The 20,427-nt window shown below is 44.3% G+C and overlaps 4 non-coding genes and 1 pseudogene across 4 annotated transcripts; all 5 read right to left on the bottom strand.

Moving 5' to 3' along the window:
• LOC132134121 (U1 spliceosomal RNA) lies at window positions 1-164 on the bottom strand. Its single transcript, XR_009429385.1, has one exon. It is a non-coding gene; the product is annotated as a U1 spliceosomal RNA (small nuclear RNA).
• A 351-nt stretch (window positions 165-515) lies between these two features.
• On the bottom strand, window positions 516-695 carry LOC132134093 (U2 spliceosomal RNA; annotated as a pseudogene).
• A 4,707-nt stretch (window positions 696-5,402) lies between these two features.
• LOC132134048 (U1 spliceosomal RNA) lies at window positions 5,403-5,566 on the bottom strand. The gene has a single exon (XR_009429344.1). It is a non-coding gene; the product is annotated as a U1 spliceosomal RNA (small nuclear RNA).
• Window positions 5,567-5,917: 351 nt separating this feature from the next.
• LOC132134100 (U2 spliceosomal RNA) lies at window positions 5,918-6,106 on the bottom strand. Its single transcript, XR_009429365.1, has one exon. It is a non-coding gene; the product is annotated as a U2 spliceosomal RNA (small nuclear RNA).
• A 10,523-nt stretch (window positions 6,107-16,629) lies between these two features.
• On the bottom strand, window positions 16,630-16,794 carry LOC132134057 (U1 spliceosomal RNA). Its single transcript, XR_009429352.1, has one exon. It is a non-coding gene; the product is annotated as a U1 spliceosomal RNA (small nuclear RNA).
• Window positions 16,795-20,427: the final 3,633 nt, after the last annotated feature.

The following is a 20,427-nucleotide window of genomic DNA, read 5'->3' as shown; positions in this document are numbered from 1 at the left end:
CAGGGGAGAGCGCGAACGCAGTCCCCCACTACCATAAATTATGCAGTCGAGATTCCCGCATTTGGGGAATTCGCAGAGGTCAGCATGGCCGGAGTGCAATGGGCAAGCCTCGCCCTGGGTGAACCGCCTTCTTGATCATGGTGTCTCCCCTGCCAGGTAAGTATGAAGGCCCAGTCGGTCAGCCAGAGGTATGATTTGCGTCTCTACCGTCCACACCAACGGTTAGCCCCCCTCCAGGAAAGGAAGGACGGGTGCCTTCCGTTACTGGCCTGGAAACTGCCAAGCTCATGGGCCGGTGCTTCCCAACGCCGGTTTTAGATGACTCTCTTTAACCAAACACACCTGATTCGATGCATCACCTCGTCTGTGAAAGACCTCAGGTGGGTGCATCGTTCATGGAAGAGTCCAAGACCCCAGGAGGGCGCATCAGGAAAAAAGTTCGCAATACACCACAGCATGGCAGATCTCATTCCTTGTTCTGCTATTCGACACAATAAACGGCAATCCCCAAAAAGGGAAAGCACACCGTTCCTGGAGACACTGCAATACCAGGCCGATGCTTGGAGTGGACGGAGCAAGCCCCGGCTCCAGCTCCGTGATCTTAAAATCCATTTAATATGTAGTCCCCGGATGGGGGACGTATCAGATATTAAACTGATAAGAACAGATTTTTTTTTTTTTTTTATTAAATCCATACACTCATACAAATTAATCACTTGCAACAAAGGCATACATATTTTCTGAACATACATGTCCCAAGCCTACAGAACTAAAAAATCATTCCGAACTCAAAAATCATTTCATAAAGTGAAGATACAACACATTACAATCAGAACCTCATAACCAGTACTAAATTTTTAACACCCAAGACTTTATCCCACCCCTACCCGAGGGAGCCCACCCCCATACAGCCCTCATCCCCTCCTCCCCATGAACGACCTTATACCCATTTACCTCTTTCACCAAACTAGCCAAAAGTGTTGAAAATAACTTTTGAGGTTCTAAACCAGGCAACTGCTTCCTCAGGCACCTTAGTCGCCAGTCCCATAAGATACGCTTCCCTTCTGAGATAGTAACCCATACTACTCTTCTCTGATTGTTCTCTATATTTCCAAACCCTACTCCATACAACACTAAGTCCCGGGTAATCAATGGTCCTCCCCACTCTCTCCACCAGCCAGTGACTGCTTTCCATAAAGCCACTGCTCCTGGACATGACCACAAGGCGTGCTCAATTGTCTCTTCTTCCCCGCAACCCACTGGGCACAAAGGAGATCTGCCCTGACCATGCCTATATAAACGCTCCCGTACTGGAAGCCTCCCTAATGCTGCCAACCAGTTCACATCCTTACACCTCCCTACCAAATAATCTGGTTGCAAGGACAACCAGTTCACTTCAATTGGAGGCCCTGCCTCTCTAGCTTCCTTAACAGAGCTCTCCTTCAACCTATCATACAGCTTCCTATGATTTAACAACAGTGACTCTTCCAAGCACCAAGGATTCCCTTTAATGATGTCTGCCGCCACTTTATAATGTTCAGGCCTATCCAGTGACCAAGGTACCCTATTACTCCACCCTGTTAAATGCCTCAAAGGCCAGCCCAACCAAAAGTGAGCCAACACATGTGCTTTATGCTCTAGAGCCTGTACCACTAGGCGAGCTGCAAAAGCAATAAACAAAGCCGTAACCTTCCAAGGGAGGCATGGCACCCCTCTGCCTCCCTCACCCAGAGGACGAAACATCTGTGCTCTTGATACTAACTCAGTCCTCCCTCTCCAAATAAAAGAAAAAATCAACTTCTCCATTCTCCTCCCCTGCCAAAAAGGTAGGGGAAAAACATAAGCCAGATAGTTAATACTGGGCAACACATCTGCCTTCACTACCTGTACTCTAACCCATAGTGACAGATCCCTAACACTCCACCGGCTTACTTTAGACTGTAAAGATTCCAACAGCCCCTCCCAATTTTGTTGTGCACTATTCACCTTGAAAAAGCGAAAACCCAAAATTTTAATGCCATCCTGACACAAGGTATACCCTCCTGGAACCACAGTCCTCTTACTCCACCGTCCTACAAACATCACTGAAGATTTACTGACGTTTATCTTGGCACCTGTGGCTTCTGAAAAACTATGCAAAATATCTCCTGTCACTACAAAATCTTTTTCAGTGGTCAAAAAGACTGTCATATCATCTGCGTAAGCTAATACTTTTGGCCTTAACCCTCCTCCACCTGGCATTACTACACCAGTCAAAGCTGCTTTTAATCGTAGTCGACTAATCAGAGGCTCTAAAGACAGTATATAACACAAGGGTGACAAAGGACACCCTTGCCTCACACCACCCAACTGTTTCACTGGTTCAGAATAGAACCCGTTTATCCTAATCTGACTGAAAGCCTCACTATACAAAAGCTGGACCCAGGCTATGAACCCTGGGCCAAACCCAAGCTTCTCCAACACTGACCACAAAAAAGAATGGCTAACCCTATCAAAGGCCTTTTCCTGGTCAAGGCTCAGGATTGCCAAAGGAAGCTGACGTTGCTCAGCCCAACTGATTAAGTCCCGGACCAAAACTAAATTGAGGCTGCCTGATCTTCCTGGGACCCCAAAAGTTTGATCTGGATGAACCACCAAATCTAACACCCCCTTAAGCCGTATGGTTAAGACTTTTGCCAGAATCTTATAATCAGTAGTAAGTAAAGTTATTGGCCGCCAATTTGCCAAATCCTCCTTACTATTTTTCTTATGCAGGAGGGTCACCAACCCCCTCCTCATAGACAAAGGCAATTTCCCCACTTCCAGACTTTCCTGATAAACTTTAATCAGTTCAGTGCCTACTAAAGGCAAAAAGGCTTGATAAAATTCAGCCAGTAGACCATCACCACCTGGAGACGTGCCTCTCTTCAAGGACTTAATTGCTACCTCTACTTCCTTCAAGGTGACCTCCTTCTCTAACCTGCCTGCCTCCACTTTATCCAAGGTCCTGTCCAGATCCCCTAAAAACCCCTCCGCTGTTGACTCTCTTACTTCTCTATTCGCAAACAGCTCCTTATAAAAGGCAACTGAAGCCTTCAGCATTCCTTCAACTGAGTAGACCTTACCCTTCTCTGTATTTAAACATTCCATACTGCTACGCTTCTGCCTGCTCTTCACAGTAGAAAAGAAAAACTTTGTAGGCCTTTCATCTAGCACACGCTGACATACACCTGACTGCACAACAAACTTCTGTGCTTCTCCTCTATAATGTTCATTCAAAGAATCCTGCAAGAGTTTGGCTTTCTTCCACCCTTGACCAGTGCTCAATAGACCTTGAGAGCATAAAACTTGCAATTCTTTAGTCCATTGACGCACTTGATTCCTCTTAGCCTGCCCCAAAGCTAAACCCCATGCCCTGCAAAAAAAACCTAATCCTCTCCTTCACCCCTTCCCACCAGTCAGAATGTGACTGGTAGAATCCTTTTAAATTACACCACCCAGCAAATAATACCCGGAAAACCTTACAAAAGGTTTGGTCCTGGAGGTATGTTACATTCATCCTCCACTTCAGATCCCCCACGGCTCCATCCACTTGTTCCTTCATACCAGTACACTCCTGACTTGATGCCCTCATACTTCTCTGATCACTCGCACCTGTCGCTTGTTGAAGATGCCTCTCCCTTTCTGCTGGTAGACTGCTAAGAATGGCATCCAGGTCCGCCTGCAGATCATCACCTTCCTTCAATATGCTCGCATATGATTTGTTTCTTGATGGACAGGTACGTAAAGATGATCGGCCTTGCCGCAAAGGCTACAAAGCTTTGGTGCGGGGCAGGCCGAAGCAACGTGGTCTGCCTTCCCACAAAACCGACAGCGCTGTCCTTCACAGTCTGTTTTAACGTGTCCTTCTCCACCACATCTCCTGCAATACACGGGCTGCCCAGGGTAGTAGAGAAAGCCCCTGTTAGGCCCAATGGAAATGGACCCTGGTAGGTGAACCAGGCTTCCAGGGACCGCTGAATCCACCCGGAGCTTCACAAAAAAACGCCTCTTTCCAGTCCAAATCCCAAACCGATCCCTCACACGCTCACCTCCTTTCACAACCTCACAGTGCCTCTCAAGGAAAGTCATTACCTCCACATCCTCAACAAAAGGATTATACAGATGGACTGTGAGAGGTAAGTAATCCTGTGCAAACAAAGGGTGCAAACTCAATCCTTCCAACAACTTGTGCTTTTTCTTCCCCCAAGACTCAAAAAAACTCACACAGTCCGTTAGATTGAAGAAGGTCAGATCCATAAATCCTAGTGCTGTGAAATCCTGAAGACAGAACACTGAAGAAGCTGCTACATTGAAGACTCCTTTCAAGACGTCCACGACCACAAATTCCCTCCTGAAGTTTTCCTTTACAAACCGGACAGCATTCTGAAGCACTTGAATCCGTACAGTATTCTTCAACCACGCCATCATGGTCGGCAAAGTACCATCTCCGCTCGACATAGCAATCGTCGCTACACTTGATCTTAGCCAAAAGGCAGAGAAGCGATGCCGCTAAGACGCAGCGGGGAGGAAGCCGGACACGGCGATGCCCATCTCGGCTTTGGTAAGTCTGGGGGACCTAAAAACGCTGGGGGATGGTAGTACCCTCCCCTGTGTGCAACGTCACTGGGCCTCGTCACTCTCGGCCTGACGCTGGCACTGCAGCGACGGAAAGTATGGCATCGCTCGTAACTCCCAAACGGTTCGTCACAGAGCCTTATGTCATGGGAATCCTTGGCTCGAGCCGTACCAGACGCAGGTCTCAGATTGGCTCGTCGCTCTGACAAAATTTTCGTGTATTTGGGATTTTGTCAAAAACCTTCTTTTGCAACCTAGCGCCAGGTATTTGGCCCAGTCCCACCCAAAGCAGCACAGAAAGCTTCTCTGGAGTCTGTCTGTCAATAATCATCCCAAAAAAGTGGAAATTTCCATTCACCTTGGCGAGGGGACCTCAAAACGTGCTAAGGTGGCTTGTCCGAGATGGCTCGAATGGCTATAACTCCAGGAAGGAATGAGATCCCTTCACCCAAATCGGCACACCTGTGCAGGGGCTCAGTCAGAGGCCAGGTGAAAAAGGGCGCTGGGACAGGCCACTCGGTGGCGCTGTAAGTGACAACAAAATTAATACCAATTGAAAAAGGACAATCAAACAACATGGAGACAGCTACAGCTAGGCTGCAGTCAGTCCAATCGACTTTCAAAGTAAGGTCTGTGCTATATTCGAACTAAACCACCCACCAAGGTCCGATTTTTCAAGAGCGTAACTGACTTTGTTTCACAGGCGCACAACACATACCTCGCATGTGATAGAACTCCCCATTCTGAAATGCAAAAAAAAAAAAAACCTGGAAAAAACCTCTTCTGCTTTGTTTCACCAACAATTTCAGGGGAGAGCGCGAACGCAGCCCCCCACTACCATAAATTATGCAGTCGAGATTCCCGCATTTGGGGAATTCGCAGGGGTCAGCATGGCCGGAGTGCAATGGCCAAGCCTCGCCCTGGGTGAACCGCCTTCTTGATCATGGTGTATCCCTTGCCAGGTAAGTATGAAGGCCCAGGCGATCAGCCAGAGGTATGATTTGCGTCTCTACCGTCCACACCAATGGTTAGCCCCCCTCCAGGAAAGGAAGGACGGGTGCCTTCCGTTACTGGCCTGGAAACTGCCAAGCTCATGGGCCGGTGCTTCCCAACGCCGGTTTTAGATGACTCTCTTTAACCAAACACACCTGATTTGATGCATCACCTCGTCTGTGAAAGACCTCAGGTGGGTGCATCGTTCGTGGAAGAGTCCAAGACCCCAGGAGGGCGCATCAGGAAAAAAGTTCGCAATACACCACAGCATGGCAGATCTCATTCCTTGTTCTGCTATTCGACACAATAAACGGCAATCCCCAAAAAGGGAAAGCACACCGTTCCTGGAGACACTGCAATACCAGGCCGATGCTTGGAGTGGACGGAGCAAGCCCCGGCTCCAGCTCCATGATCTAAAAATCCATTTAATATGTAGTCCCCGGATGGGGGACGTATCAGATATTAAACCTCTCGCTCCAGTTTTTCACAAGTTCATCAAACAACCGCAGTAAGAATTTTCATCAAGCACGGTGAGTAATGGCTTCTCCTATCATTGTTTCTTGCACCTCTTGCCACATGTACAGTTTATCTATCTCTGTCGCTGATGAGGGATTCACATGTGATAAATGCAGGGAAATAGTTAGGCTGACAGAGAAGATTTCAGAATTAGAGACACGCATCCAAACTTTAATTGAGGACAGTAAAAATGTTAGGGCTCTAGATACGGCTTTGGATGCGTCTAGCTCAGGGATTCCTGTACATTGTTCGGTTCCGGAAACAGAGCCCCAGCAGCAGGGCAACTGGGTGACGGTGAGGCAGCGTAGTCGTGGGTCAAAACACCGCTCTTCTGTTCCGATCAAAACATTAAACAGGTTCTCCCCACTCAGTGATGCACCCACTGAGAAACCTGATGAAAGTGCTCTAGTTATTGGTGATTCTATTGTACGGAACGTGAATATAGAGACACCAGCCACCATAGTCAAATGTTTACCGGGAGCCAGAGCGCCTGACATCTTGTTCAGTATTTATACTGAACAGTGTTTATACATCAGTGTTTATACTTGACTAACTGGGGCCCAGGTCAGGAAGCAGACAGACTGGCTAAACCGACCGTCTGCTAGCTGCCTCCCGTCACAGAGGTCAGTTAATTCTCAGCACATAGAGACTTCTTCACCTAGATATCACACTATAGAGACTGTGTCTGTTCCCCGAACTAGAAAATACAAAAAACGTCCAAACCAAGCTAAGATTAACAATTTAATTGAGGTTCAACAAATAAAAAACAGAAGCAATATGGATAAACAAATGATAAAGCTTGGCTTATTGAATATCAGATCCCTTTCTACGAAAACACTTTTTGTAAATAATATGATCACTGATCATAATATAGATGTACTCTGTTTGACAGAAACCTGGCTAAAACCTGATGATTACATTATTTTAAATGAGTCCACCCCCCAAGATTACTGTTATAAACATGAGCCCCGTCTAAAAGGCAAAGGTGGAGGTGTTGCTTCAATTTATAACAACGTTTTCAGGATTTCTCAGAGGGCAGGCTACAAGTATAACTCGTTTGAAGTAATGGTACTTCATATAACATTATCCAAAGAAACAAATGTTAATGATAAATCCCCTGTTATGTTTGTACTGGCTACTGTATACAGGCCACCAGGGCACCATACAGACTTTATTAAAGAGTTTGGTGATTTTACATCCGAGTTAGTTCTGGCTGCAGATAAAGTTTTAATAGTTGGTGATTTTAATATCCATGTTGATAATGAAGACGATGCATTGGGATCAGCATTTATAGACATTCTGAACTCTATTGGTGTTAGACAACACGTTTCAGGACCTACTCATTGTCGAAATCATACTCTAGATTTAATACTGTCACATGGAATTGATGTTGATGGTGTTGAAATTATTCAGCCAAGTGATGATATCTCAGATCATTATTTAGTTCTTTGCAAAATTCATATAGCCAAAATTGTAAATTCTACTTATTGTTACAAGTATGGAAGAACCATAACTTCTAACACAAAAGACTGCTTTTTAAGTTATCTTCCTGATGTAACCAAATTCTTTAGCATATCCAAAACCTCAGAACAACTTGATGATGTAACAGAAACTATGGACTCTCTCTTTTCTAGCACTTTAAATAAAGTTGCTCCTTTACGCTTAAGGAAGGTTATAGAAAACAGTTTTACACCATGGTATAATGAGCATACTCGCACCATAAAGAGAGCAGCCCGAAAAATGGAGCGCAGCTGGAGGAAAACAAAACTAGAGGTATTTCGTATTGCTTGGCGGGAAAGTAACATATCCTACAGAAAAGCATTAAAAACTGCTAGATCCGATTACTTTTCTTCTCTTTTAGAAGAAAACAAACATAACCCCAGGTATTTATTCAATACAGTGGCTAAATTAACGAAAAATAAAGCCTCAACAAGTGTTGACATTTCCCAACACCACAGCAGTAATGACTTTATGAACTACTTTACTTCTAAAATCGATACTATTAGAGATAAAATTGCAACCATTCAGCCGTCAGCTACAGTATCACATCAGACAGTGCACTATAGACCCCCTGAGGAACAGTTCCACTCATTCTCTACCATAGGAGAGGAAGAATTGTATAAACTTGTTAAATCATCTAAACCAACAACATGTATGTTAGACCCTATACCATCTAAGCTCCTGAAAGAGGTGCTTCCAGAAGTCATAGATCCTCTTCTGACTATTATTAATTCCTCATTGTCATTAGGACATGTCCCCAAAACCTTCAAACTGGCTGTTATTAAGCCTCTCATCAAAAAACCACAACTTGACCCCAAAGAACTAGTTAATTATAGACCAATCTCGAATCTCCCTTTTCTGTCCAAGATACTAGAAAAGGTGGTATCCACACAATTATATTCCTTCTTAGAGAAAAATGGTATATGTGAGGATTTCCAGTCAGGATTTAGACCGTATCATAGTACTGAGACTGCTCTTCTTAGAGTTACAAATGATCTGCTCTTATCATCTGATCGTGGGTGTATCTCTCTATTTGTTTTATTGGATCTTAGTGCTGCGTTTGACACAATTGACCACAACATTCTTTTGCATAGACTTGAATACTTTGTTGGCATCAGTGGAAGTGCATTAGCATGGTTTAAATCGTACTTATATGACCGCCATCAGTTCGTAGCAGTGAATGAAGATGTATCCTATCGATCACAAGTGCAGTATGGAGTACCTCAAGGCTCAGTACTAGGGCCGCTACTCTTCACGCTTTATATGTTACCCTTGGGAGATATCATCAGGAAACATGGTGTTAGCTTTCACTGTTATGCTGATGATACTCAGCTCTATATTTCTTCGCGGCCCGGTGAAACACACCAATTTGAAAAACTAATGGATTGCATAGTCGATATAAAAAACTGGATGACGAGTAATTTCTTACTGCTAAATTCTGAAAAAACAGAGGTGTTAATTATAGGGCCTAAAAACTCTGCTTGTAATAACCTAGAACACTGTCTAAGACTTGATGGTTGCTCTGTCAATTCTTCATCATCAGTTAGGAACCTAGGTGTGCTACTTGATCGCAATCTTTCCTTAGAAAGCCACGTTTCTAGCATTTGTAAAACTGCATTTTTCCATCTCAAAAATATATCTAAATTACGGCCTATGCTCTCAATGTCAAATGCAGAAATGTTAATCCACGCATTTATGACCTCAAGGTTAGATTATTGTAATGCTTTATTGGGTGGTTGTTCTGCACGCTTAGTAAACAAACTACAGCTAGTCCAAAATGCAGCAGCAAGAGTTCTTACTAGAACCAGGAAGTATGACCATATTAGCCCGGTCCTGTCAACACTGCACTGGCTCCCTATCAAGCATCGCATAGATTTTAAAATATTGCTTATTACTTATAAAGCCCTGAATGGTTTAGCTCCTCAGTATTTGAATGAGCTCCTTTTAAATTATAACCCTCTACGTCCGCTACGTTCTCAAAACTCAGGCAATTTGATAATACCTAGAATATCAAAATCAACTGCAGGCGGCAGATCCTTTTCCTATTTGGCGCCCAAACTCTGGAATAACCTACCTAACATTGTTCGGGAGGCAGACACACTCTTGCAGTTTAAATCTAGATTAAAGACCCATCTCTTTAACCTGGCATACACATAACAAACGAATATGCTTTTATTATCCAAATCCGTTAAAGGATTTTTAGGCTGCATTAATTAGGTAAACCGGAACCGGATACACTTCCCATAACAATCTATGTACTTGCTACATCATTAGAAGAATGGCATCTACGCTAATATTTGTCTGTTTCTCTCTTGTTCCGAGGTCACCGTGGCCACCAGATCCAGTCTGTGTCCAGATCAGAGGGTCACTGCAGTCACCCGGATCCAGTACGTATCCAGACCAGATGGTGGATCAGCACCTAGAAAGGACCTCTACATCCATGAAAGACAGCGGAGACCAGGACAACTAGATCCCCAGATACAGATCCCCTGTAAAGACCTTGTCTCAGAGGAGCACCAGGACAAGACCACAGGAAACAGATGATTCTTCTGCACAATTTGACTTTGCTGCAGCCTGGAATTGAACTACTGGTTTCGTCTGGTCAGAGTAGAACTGGCCCCCCAACTGAGCCTGGTTTCTCCCAAGGTTTTTTTTTCTCCATTCTGTCACCGATGGAGTTTCGGTTCCTTGCCGTTGTCGCCTCTGGCTTGCTTAGTTGGGGACACTTCATCTACAGCGACATCATTGACTTGATTGCAAATAAATGCACAGACACTATTTAACTGAACAGAGATGACATAACTGAATCCAATGATGAACTGCCTTTAACTATCATTTTTGCATTATTGACACTGTTTTCCTAATAAATGTTGTTCAGTTGCTTTGACGCAATGTATTTTGTTTAAAGCGCTATATAAATAAAGGTGACATTGACATTGATAAGAACAGATTTTTTTTCTTTCGAAAAGGTTTTATTGTCAACAGTTACATTTTTTCCATTTGCATTTTTACTTTCACACACATTTTTCTTTTCAAGCACACATTAAAACAAGCCATATAATATATAATAAATACACATGGTAAAATGAAAGAAACAATCATTGTTAAAAAACATTTGATTAAAACCACAGTGTTTTGCTTGTTTTTAAAAGTCCATATTTGAGGTGTGTTTAAAAGGTGCGATCGGTTTCAAAAGTAAAATACAAATTTAAAAAAGCAAACAAGCCTCATATGCATGTTAATAAAACCAATTTCATTGATAAAACACCATAAAAAACAATTTATTGGATAAAAACCAATAAAAAAAAACATCTGTTGTGCAAGACCGGGGGTGAGTCCTCATCAAGTCGGTCTTCACCCCACTCTCCAGAACAGGGACATGAGATGCTACTTTACGGGCTCAGCGGAGATCCCCTCTCCTCCGGCCCGCTGGCCCGCTGTTCCCGTAGCCAGAATGGTTAGGGTGCATCTACGGGCAGCCAGGGTCGGTGCCTGCCGGGACCCTCTCTGTGCGACCCCGGCCCCCCCGTCCGAATATCGTCGTCCGGTACCCCTGCAGCCTTGATGTTACCTTTAGCTCGCATGCATGGAGGGTTACCGTAACGCGCTTCCCCACCAGCAGGTTTCTGGTGGCCCAGATGGCATCCTTGATGACGTTGAGGGTGAGCCAGAGCGAGGTAAATTTCTGTGCCGTCAAGTCCTTCAAACTTGTTTGGCCTCACTTAGTGTGAGGCCCGGAACTGGACTCACCGGTTTCCGGTCCTGCACAACAGAAATGAGAGACTTGTGTTTAGTTAAATGGTGACATCTTCACTCTCTAAAAGGTATTTCTTTAAAAACTTTTTTATAAAACTGTAGTCTTTAGGCAAGTTAAAAGACACTGGGGTTTTCAAATCTACTGGTAAAATTTTCAAAGTTCTTAGGAAGACCCCATCCAAAATCGCGCCATTGCAGCCGTCTTGTTTTCTTTGGATGGGGTCATGGCATAACTGATGTGCAAGGCGGTGAAGCGGCTGCCTAAAAACAGGTGGGGGTCTGGGAGGCCTTTTCCAACGTTCTCTGGCCTTTTCTTGACTGTCTCCCTCTTCAGGCACTCCCACTTGGACCCCCACAGGAAGTAAAACACCGCCCTCTCCAGTTTCACCAGGAACCACCGAGGGGGGCTAAAAACAGAACAGACAAGTAAAATCAGAGGTAAAATCACATATTTAAAAATAAAAATTTTACCTTCAATCGTCAACTGTCTTAGTCCCCAAAACCCTAGTCTTTTCCTAACTTTCCCTAGCAAGTCAGTCCAGTTTTCCCGTCCTCCACCCTCTTTATCAAATTTAACACCTAAAATTTTAAAGTCCTCCTGTGTCCACGTCCCCCCACGGCCCGAAGAGCTGGGCCTCAGACTTGTTTCTATTGAGTTTGGCGCCCGAGGCCCGACCGTACCAGTCAGTCAAGTCCAGTGCTCTTCGTATAGATAAAATGTCCGTGGTTAAAAGAGTAACATCGTCCATGTATAAGGCACAAGTCGCTGTCAGTCCACCCGTCCCAGGAACGTCCAGTCCTTTGACCCATTTATCCTTTCTCAAGATCTGTGCCAGTGGCTCGATACAAGCCACATACAGGAGAGGAGATAAAGGACATCCCTGATGGACACCACTGTGTATGTTCACAGTTTTGGAAAGATGCCCGTTTACAAGGAATTTGATGACTAGTCCCTTGTACAGCAGTCCCACCCAGGCTACAAACCTCTTTGTTGGAAAACCCATTTTTTGCAGTACCTGAAAAAGGTACTGGTGCGAGACTCGGTCAAATGCTTTTTCAAAGTCTAAATTTAGGACTACTAGCCGAATATTTCTGTCTCTCGCATAACAGATGGCGTCTCTGATCAGTACTAGGCTGTCTGTTATCTTTCTTCCGGGCACAGAACAAGCTTGATCCGGGTGAATCACGTCCTCTAAAGCCGTTGACATGCGTGTTGCTAAAATTTTGCTAAAAAGTTTATAATCAAAATTTAAAAGTGTTATGGGTCTCCAGTTTTTTAAGTCAGTCCGGTCACCTTTTTTGTGAAGTAAAGAAACTATCCCTATTCTAAAACTGTCTGGAAGTATGTCGAGGGTCTCAAACTCTTTAAAAACTGTCAAAAGCTCTTGTCCTAAAATGTCCCAAAATGTTAGATAAAACTCTAGGGGAAGTCCATCCACTCCTGGGGACTTCCCCTTCTTAAAACCTCCAAGTGCTTTTTGGATTTCTAAGATGTTAAAATCTTGGGTTAAAATCTCATTTTGACAGTCAACCCTTTCCTCAATAAAATTTAAAACTTCTTTTGCAGTGTCAAAGTGTACCTTTTTAAAACTATATAATGCCCCATAAAATTTTTCCACATCCTCTAAAATCTCTTTTGTTGTGTTAACCTCCCTATCCCCTGTTTTAACCCTGGTTAACCCCCCACCCCTTGTTATTATTTTCTTAAAAAAATATCTGGTACACTTTTCGCCTTTTTCTATTTCTCTCTCTTTACTTCTTAAAAGGACCCCTTTACTTTTTATATTGGCTAAAACTGACATTTCTTTTTTTACTTCCTGAATTTCGTCGATAAAATCAAAACCATTATTTAAAAGATTAAAATACCTTTGTAGTCTTTTCTGCAACCCCAACATGCGTTTCTTTTCCCTACTCTTCTTTTCTTTCCCTATCTTTCTAAAAAACTGTCTTGTCCGGTCCTTTACCATCTCCCACCACTGTGCACGTGTATCGTAAAAGTCTTGGAGGGTCTGCCATTGGCTGAACTGTTCCCTATATTCTAAAACTATATCCTTGTCTTCCAACAGGGAACAGTTCAGCTTCCACAGCCCTCCCCCTACCGTCACACCCATGGGCAGTGAAAGGGTGCAAGACAGCATTATGTGATCAGAGAAAAAGAGGGGGGTTAATGTAGCATCGGTCGGCGGGCAGTCCCTTGTAAAAACGTAGTCGATTCGAGAGGCTTTGGTACTATCACCACTGAACCAGGTGAAGCCCTCCTCTCTTTGATGCAAAATTTTAAAACAGTCGACTAAATTAAAATCTCTGACTAAACCCTGCAATAACACCGACGTTTTGTCCACTCTAAAATCCTCCCCTACCCTTTTCCTGTCTGTTTTGGATAAAACACAATTAAAATCCCCTGCTACCATTAGGGGGGCCCTACCTAGCATGTGGGGTTGCAAGTCTTCTAAAAGCTCATATCTTTCATTCTTTTCCGTAAAACCATATACATTAAGAACATTAAAATCCCTGTCTAAAAAGGTCAGATTTACTAAAAGTGCCCGGCCTTGCCTCACCACAGTGCTGCCCTTCACCAAGATGTTAGGATTATTAATTAAAACCGCAACTCCGTCATTTTTGTTAAAATTTGATCCGCTCCATATGGAGGCTCCTGCGGACCATAGCTCCTCCATTTTCTTGTACCTAGTTAAAAAGGGCAGAGAACACTCTTGTAATAAAAACAAATCTGACTTAAAAGATTTTAAAAGGGACAAAATACTCTGTGCTCTAATGGTGGACCTCACACTTCTTACATTGATAGTAGAGATGGTGAGGGCCATGAGCAGTAGGGTTAAAAAGGTATAAGACATTTAAAACAGAAGACAGTAAAAAGACTACAAAGATACGATTAAAATCATGTTATATCTTGTTGCATTTGCCTTTCCTTTTCCTCAGACGAGCTGGGATCAGGAGGGCAAATGCCTGTCGCTTCAGAGGCCACAGAGGAAACCTCTTGTGGCTCTTTTGGCGACGATGCTGTTAGCTTAATGTGCAAAAAGGATACCTCATTAGGGGACTCTAGGGGCCACATGCGCTCCAGATCTACCGAATCGATACTATCAAGCTTATATGCTGCCCTAGATTTTTTCTCCTCCGTTACAATCAGAGGAGACCCCGCAGGTCTTTTTTGCACCTGAGCGTTAGGGAGTGAACACTCTGTCTCACTCCCGGTAGATTCCTGCACCCCATCCGAAACTGTTACTAGTGAGGAATTGGTTTTTTCCTCACTTTCCTCTCCCTCCATGACCATTTCCTGTTCCGTTGCCTCCGCCCCTGTGGCCGTCCCACTTCCTCCTTCCTGCCCAATCCCTGAGGCCGGCTGGGAATTTGAAATTCCCGCCAAAACCTCAGGGACCGCCTCCTCTTTCCTTTGTTCATTCGTTTGTTGCCCATGTGGGGTGGCCATTTTGAGCTTGTTGGCAAAACTTTTAGGGCAGTCTCTGTAGAGGTGGTTTGTTTCTCCACAAAGATTGCACCGTCTGAAATTGGTACAATAATCAAACTGTGACCAATTTCTCTACACTTATGCTTCAGCGAGATGACCAAACCTGCAACCCTTCCTGCAGAGTTTGGTATGTAGCCTCTGTTCTCTCCGAGCACAATCATGGAAGGCAGATGTTTCAGGCCCTGGTAGCCCCCAGCGTCTTCCCATTGTTTAATGGGAATTCGCCAGGAGCATGTCCAAATCCCATCTTCATCTAACACTTTGACAGGCTGGCCTCGAACAGTGCAAAATCTACCCAACCAAACATAAATATCATCTCCAGTCACTGTTTCATTGAACATCCTTACAATCACAGTTTTAAGTGTGTTATCAGAAAGTTTCTCGACAGTGAACATGGAGAACTGGGCTTTAACTGAATCAAACCTTTGCCAAAAGTCATTAAGCAGGGAAGCGGTTTTAAAACTGACATCAAATCCTTTGTTCAAGGGCAGAGTCATCAAACAATTCAGGTCGTCAGATCTAAAAGCTAAGGTCTTTTGGATCAGCTTGCTGGAAAAGTCCATACGGGACATTCCAAGGAGCTTCCCCTCAACCTGCCTGAATAAAAAACGCACGCTGTGGTGCCTCCGCACGCCGGCAGGGGCAGCCGACATGGTGGAGGCACCAACAGCCTAAAAACTTAAAACAACAATAAATACAATAATAAATAACCAAATAAAAAATTAAAAGACCTTACCTTAAAACTTGTTTTAGCCCGAAGCAGCAGAGTTCAATGTACCTCTCGAAGTTGTGTGACTCAAGATATAAAAAGATCTCTAGTCAGGAAACCTCCAAGAGGCGATCGCAGTCTCAACCGTCCGACAAGATATGTGATCTTAGCCAAAAGGCCGAGAAGCGATGCCGCTAAGACGCAGCGGGGAGGAAGCCGGACACGGCGATGCCCATCTCGGCTTTGGTAAGTCTGGGGGACCTAAAAACGCTGGGGGATGGTAGTACCCCTGTCTGCAACGTCACCGGGCCTCGTCACGCTCGGCCTGACGCTGGCACTGCAGCGACGGAAAGTACGGCATCGCTCGTAATTCCCAAACGGTTCGTCGCAGAGCCACGTGCCTTATGTCATGGGAATCCTTGGCTCGAGCCGAACCAGACGCAGGTCTCAGATTGGCTCGTCGCTCTGACGGATATTTCGGGTATTTGGGATTTTGTCGAAAACCTTCTTTTGCAACCTAGCGCCAGGTATTTGGCCCAGTCCCACCCAAAGCAGCACATAAAGCTTCTTTGGAGTCTGCCTGTCAATAATCATCCCAAAAAGGTGGACATTTCCATTCACCTTGGCGAGGGGACCTCAAAACGTGCTAAGGTGGCGTGTCCGAGATGGCTCGAATGGCTATAACTCCAGGAAGGAATGAGATCCCTTCACCCAAATCGGCACACCTGTGCAGGGGCTCAGTCAGAGGCCAGGTGAAAAAGGGCGCTGCGACAGGCCACTCGGTGGCGCTGTAAGTGACAACAAAATTAATACCAATTGAAAAAGGACAACCAAACAACATGGAGACAGCTACAGCTAGGCTGCAGTCAGTCCAATCGACTTTCAAAGTAAGGTCTGTGCTATATTCGAACTGAACCACCCACCAGGGTCCGATTTTTCAAGAGCGTAACTGACTTTGTTTCACAGGCGCACAACACATACCTCGCATGTGACAGAACTCCCCATTCTGAAACGCAAAAAAAAAAAAAAACCCTGGAAAAAAACCTCTTCTGCTTTGTTTCAACAACAATTTCAGGGGAGAGCGCGAACACAGTCCCCCACTACCATAAATTATGCAGCTCTAGATTCCCGCATTTGGGGAATTCGCAGGGGTCAGCATGGCCGGAGTGCAATGGGCAAGCCTCGCCCTAGGTGAACCGCCTTCTTGATTATGGTGTCTCCCCTGCCAGGTAAGTATGAAGTCCCAGGCGGTCAGCCAGAGGTATGATTTGCGTCTCTACCGTCCACACCAACGGTTAGCCCCCCTCCAGGAAAGGAAGGACGGGTGCCTTCCGTTTCTGGCCTGGAAACTGCCAAGCTCATGGGCCGGTGCTTCCCAACGCCGGTTTTAGATGACTCTCTTTAACCAAACACACCTGATTCGGTGCATCACCTCGTCTGTGAAAGACCTCAGGTGGGTGCATCGTTCATGGAAGAGTCCAAGACCCCAGGAGGGCGCATCAGGAAAAAAGTTCGCAATTCACCACAGCATGGCAGATCTCATTCCTTGTTGCAAATACAGTTGCTATTTAATGAAAAGTGAGATACGCACCACATGTGGTGCACATGTGTGCCAAAATTCAACGCTCATTTTTATGCAAATTCTACAGTATTATCGGATAAAACTTACAAAAATGGATTCCTCTGAGTGCCCTGAGTACAGTACAAGTGTTTTCTCTAGGCCTCATAAAAAAATTTCTTCCGACTTCCACCCCCCTCGAGCTGCCTTTTCTAGCCAGGGAGCGTGCACCCTGGCCGGCATGGATGAGTAGGTACGAGGGGGGTGGATGGTACTATTTTTTTGCTAATATCTCCGCGAAGCGGTGGAACCCGGGGCTGAAATTCGGGGGATCCCTAGAGGCTTGAGGGGCCTACCGTATGCGACCACCCTCAAGTTCCTGGGTGGTCCAGTTCCTGAGTTATAATGGTTCAAATTCCACATTTTGGGGGGCCGTAACTCGGACCCCCGGGGTCATAGGGACATGGGGCTAGTGTCGTCGGATAGAGCTCCCAAAGGTCTAATTTTGACCAGAGTTTGGTGTTGTTTCTCCTCTTTTCGAGTGAGTTATGGCCAGTCAAATTTTGGGACTTTTTGCATTTGCGGGTCCATATCTCTGGCTCCCGGGGGTCTTTCGACTTGGGGGAGGTGGCCCCCGGGGTGTTATGGATGGGGGGACAGCGGTGTTCGGTAGGCCTTCTGGAGGTCTTACTCCGTCCGGAGTTTGGTGCAGTTTGGCCCCGTTTTGGCCGTTTTGACCCCCAGGGTCATGGGGACATGGGGCTAGTGTCGTCGGATAGACGGCCCCCTGGTCTGACTTTTTTCTATGCATATTTCTACAGTAAAATGGGATAAAACTTACAAAAATGGATTCCCTGAGTGCTCTGAGTACAGTACAAGTGTTTTCTCTAGGCCTCATAAAAAAAATTTTCTTCCGACTTCCACCCCCCTCAAGCTGCCTTCTCTAGCCGGGGAGTGGATGTCATTAGTCATTAGACTAGAAAATGAATGGGAAATAGACTGGTAAGGGACCAAGGTAATTTACAGTTTATTAGACTAAAAGTGGAATGAGAAATAGACTGGTAAGTCACCAAGAAAATAGTTCCATTTGTAGTTTCTTAGACTAGAGGTGGTATGAAAAATAGACTGGTAACTGAATCAAGGAAATAGTCATATTTGTAGTTTATCAGACTAGAAAATGAATGAGAAATAGACTGGTAGGTGACCAAGGAAATAGTACTATTTGTAGTTTATTAGACTAGAAGTTGAATGAGAAATAGACTGGTAAGTGATCCAAGGGAATAGTCTCATTTGTAGTTTATTAGACTAGAAAAAGAATGAAAAATAGACTGGTGAGTGAATCAAAGGAATAGTCAAATTTGTAGTTTATTAAACTAGAAGTGTAATGAGAAATAGACTGCAAATTGTGCTCTCTAATGTATTAGACTCAAAGTTGTATTAACAGACTACAAATGGGACCTAAAAAGTTATATAAGTAACCAATGCTTGGGCAGTGTCCCTTGCATTCATCCTTTTGCTATTCATCCTTTAGTGTTTTAACAAAAGTAGATATGGCTTTGGACGACTGTCCCTTGTGCTTTCGTGGCTATAATCAGCTAAGCCAACACCTTCGTGTCTTTCACAAGGTGCGGAATGTGAAGGAGCGCAAGCTTCTCCTATCCATTGCTTCTGGGAGAGCTTCTCACGGCGGTACCGGCAGCTGAGGAAGCGGTCAAATCCCACCCCCTCTAGGCAGGTTGCACGGGCAACACATAGTCTGCTATCGGCCCTCAACAGCCCTGGGGAGGAGGAGTGCTCAGAGTCGCAGGTTGACAGACTAGATGAAGAGCCAGCCACCAGGCCTGAGGCAGAGCCAGCCACAGGACCCGAGGAGGAGGTCGCCGAGCCTTCAAAGAAGGCCCACTCCTCCGATGCACCATACCCCTTTCCGGACCACGTGCCAGCCCTAAGTGAGTATGACACTTGTCACTTTGATAACACCATACAATAACTTTCATTAATAAATCTCCTATTTGTAGATTATTAGACTAGAAGTTACCTGAGAAATAGACTGGTAAGTGAACCAAGGAAATAATCTCATTTGTTGTTCATTAGACTAGAAGTTGAATTAGAAATAGACTGGTAAGTGAACCAAGGAAATAGCCCCATTTATAGTTTGTTAGACTACAAGAGAAATGAGAAATAGACTGATAAGTGACCAAGGAAATAGTACCATTTGTAGTTTATTAGACTAGAAAATTATAGTAATATAATTATACATATACACACACATATTATGTATGTATATATATATATATATATATATATATATATATATATATATATATATATATATATATATATATATATAATTTATTATATATTTAATTTAATTTAATTTGATTTAATTTAATTTAATTTAATTTAATTTAATTTAATTTAATATAATAATAATAATAATAATAATAATGTTTGTTAGTGTTTACCTCTATGTTATCGACCTGACTCACCTGGTCCTTCTCTTGTGCTTTCTTTTTGCAGATCAGCTCATTGAGGAGTCCAGGGCCAACTGGGAGGGCATCAACCCCACTCCGAAATTAATAAATAATGTGTCCTCAAAGATTTTTAAAATAAAAATTTTTATTTCATATATGTCAGCTGGCCAGACCAATCTGGCCAGCTTGATGTTTTTGGACAACAGGGCAAAGGTCCGGTCCTGGCTGTCTTTTTTAAAGAAATGCAACATTGCAGAGCCAACTGTGCACCATTACCTAAAAAATGTGGCACAGTTCCTCAAATATCTTAATGAGACCCCGCCGCCCACATGCCGGCTCTCCCGTGTGGCTTTCATTGGGATTAGGAGGGAAATCCAGAACTTGACCCGCCCAGTAAAGCGCAGCGTGGCAGTCCACGAGCTGGCTGTAAAACAAGCCAAGGAGGCCCGCCTGATCCCTAAAGCCACACTGCGAGCTTGCCGGGACTCTGCCAAAAAAATTATTTCTGAGATTCTGGGTAAGTTTTTGAATCCTTTCTCCTCTCATTATTTGGCGATCAATGTGATCCTTTATGCTTCTCTTTTTTTCTGTGAAGATCGTCTGAAGACTAGTCCTGAGAAAAAGGACCAATGGTCTTTTTATGGACACCTCACCACTTACTGGGCCAGCATTTATGGTCACCGTGGAGGGGTGTTCCAAAATGTAACAATTAAAGAGGTGGAGGATGCCCGTGCGACAGCTACAGAAGGCCACTTTGTCATTAATGTGAGTGGTTCTCTTTCTCTCTGTCTCTCGTTGTCCACATGGTTTTCTTTAAAATAAAACTCAGCTTATGCCA

This window comes from Carassius carassius, unplaced genomic scaffold (genome assembly GCF_963082965.1).
Source record: "Carassius carassius unplaced genomic scaffold, fCarCar2.1 SCAFFOLD_66, whole genome shotgun sequence".
NCBI lineage: Eukaryota > Metazoa > Chordata > Actinopteri > Cypriniformes > Cyprinidae > Carassius > Carassius carassius.
Note: the sequence above shows the minus strand (reverse complement) of the source record. Positions and strands in the feature narration are given on the sequence as shown.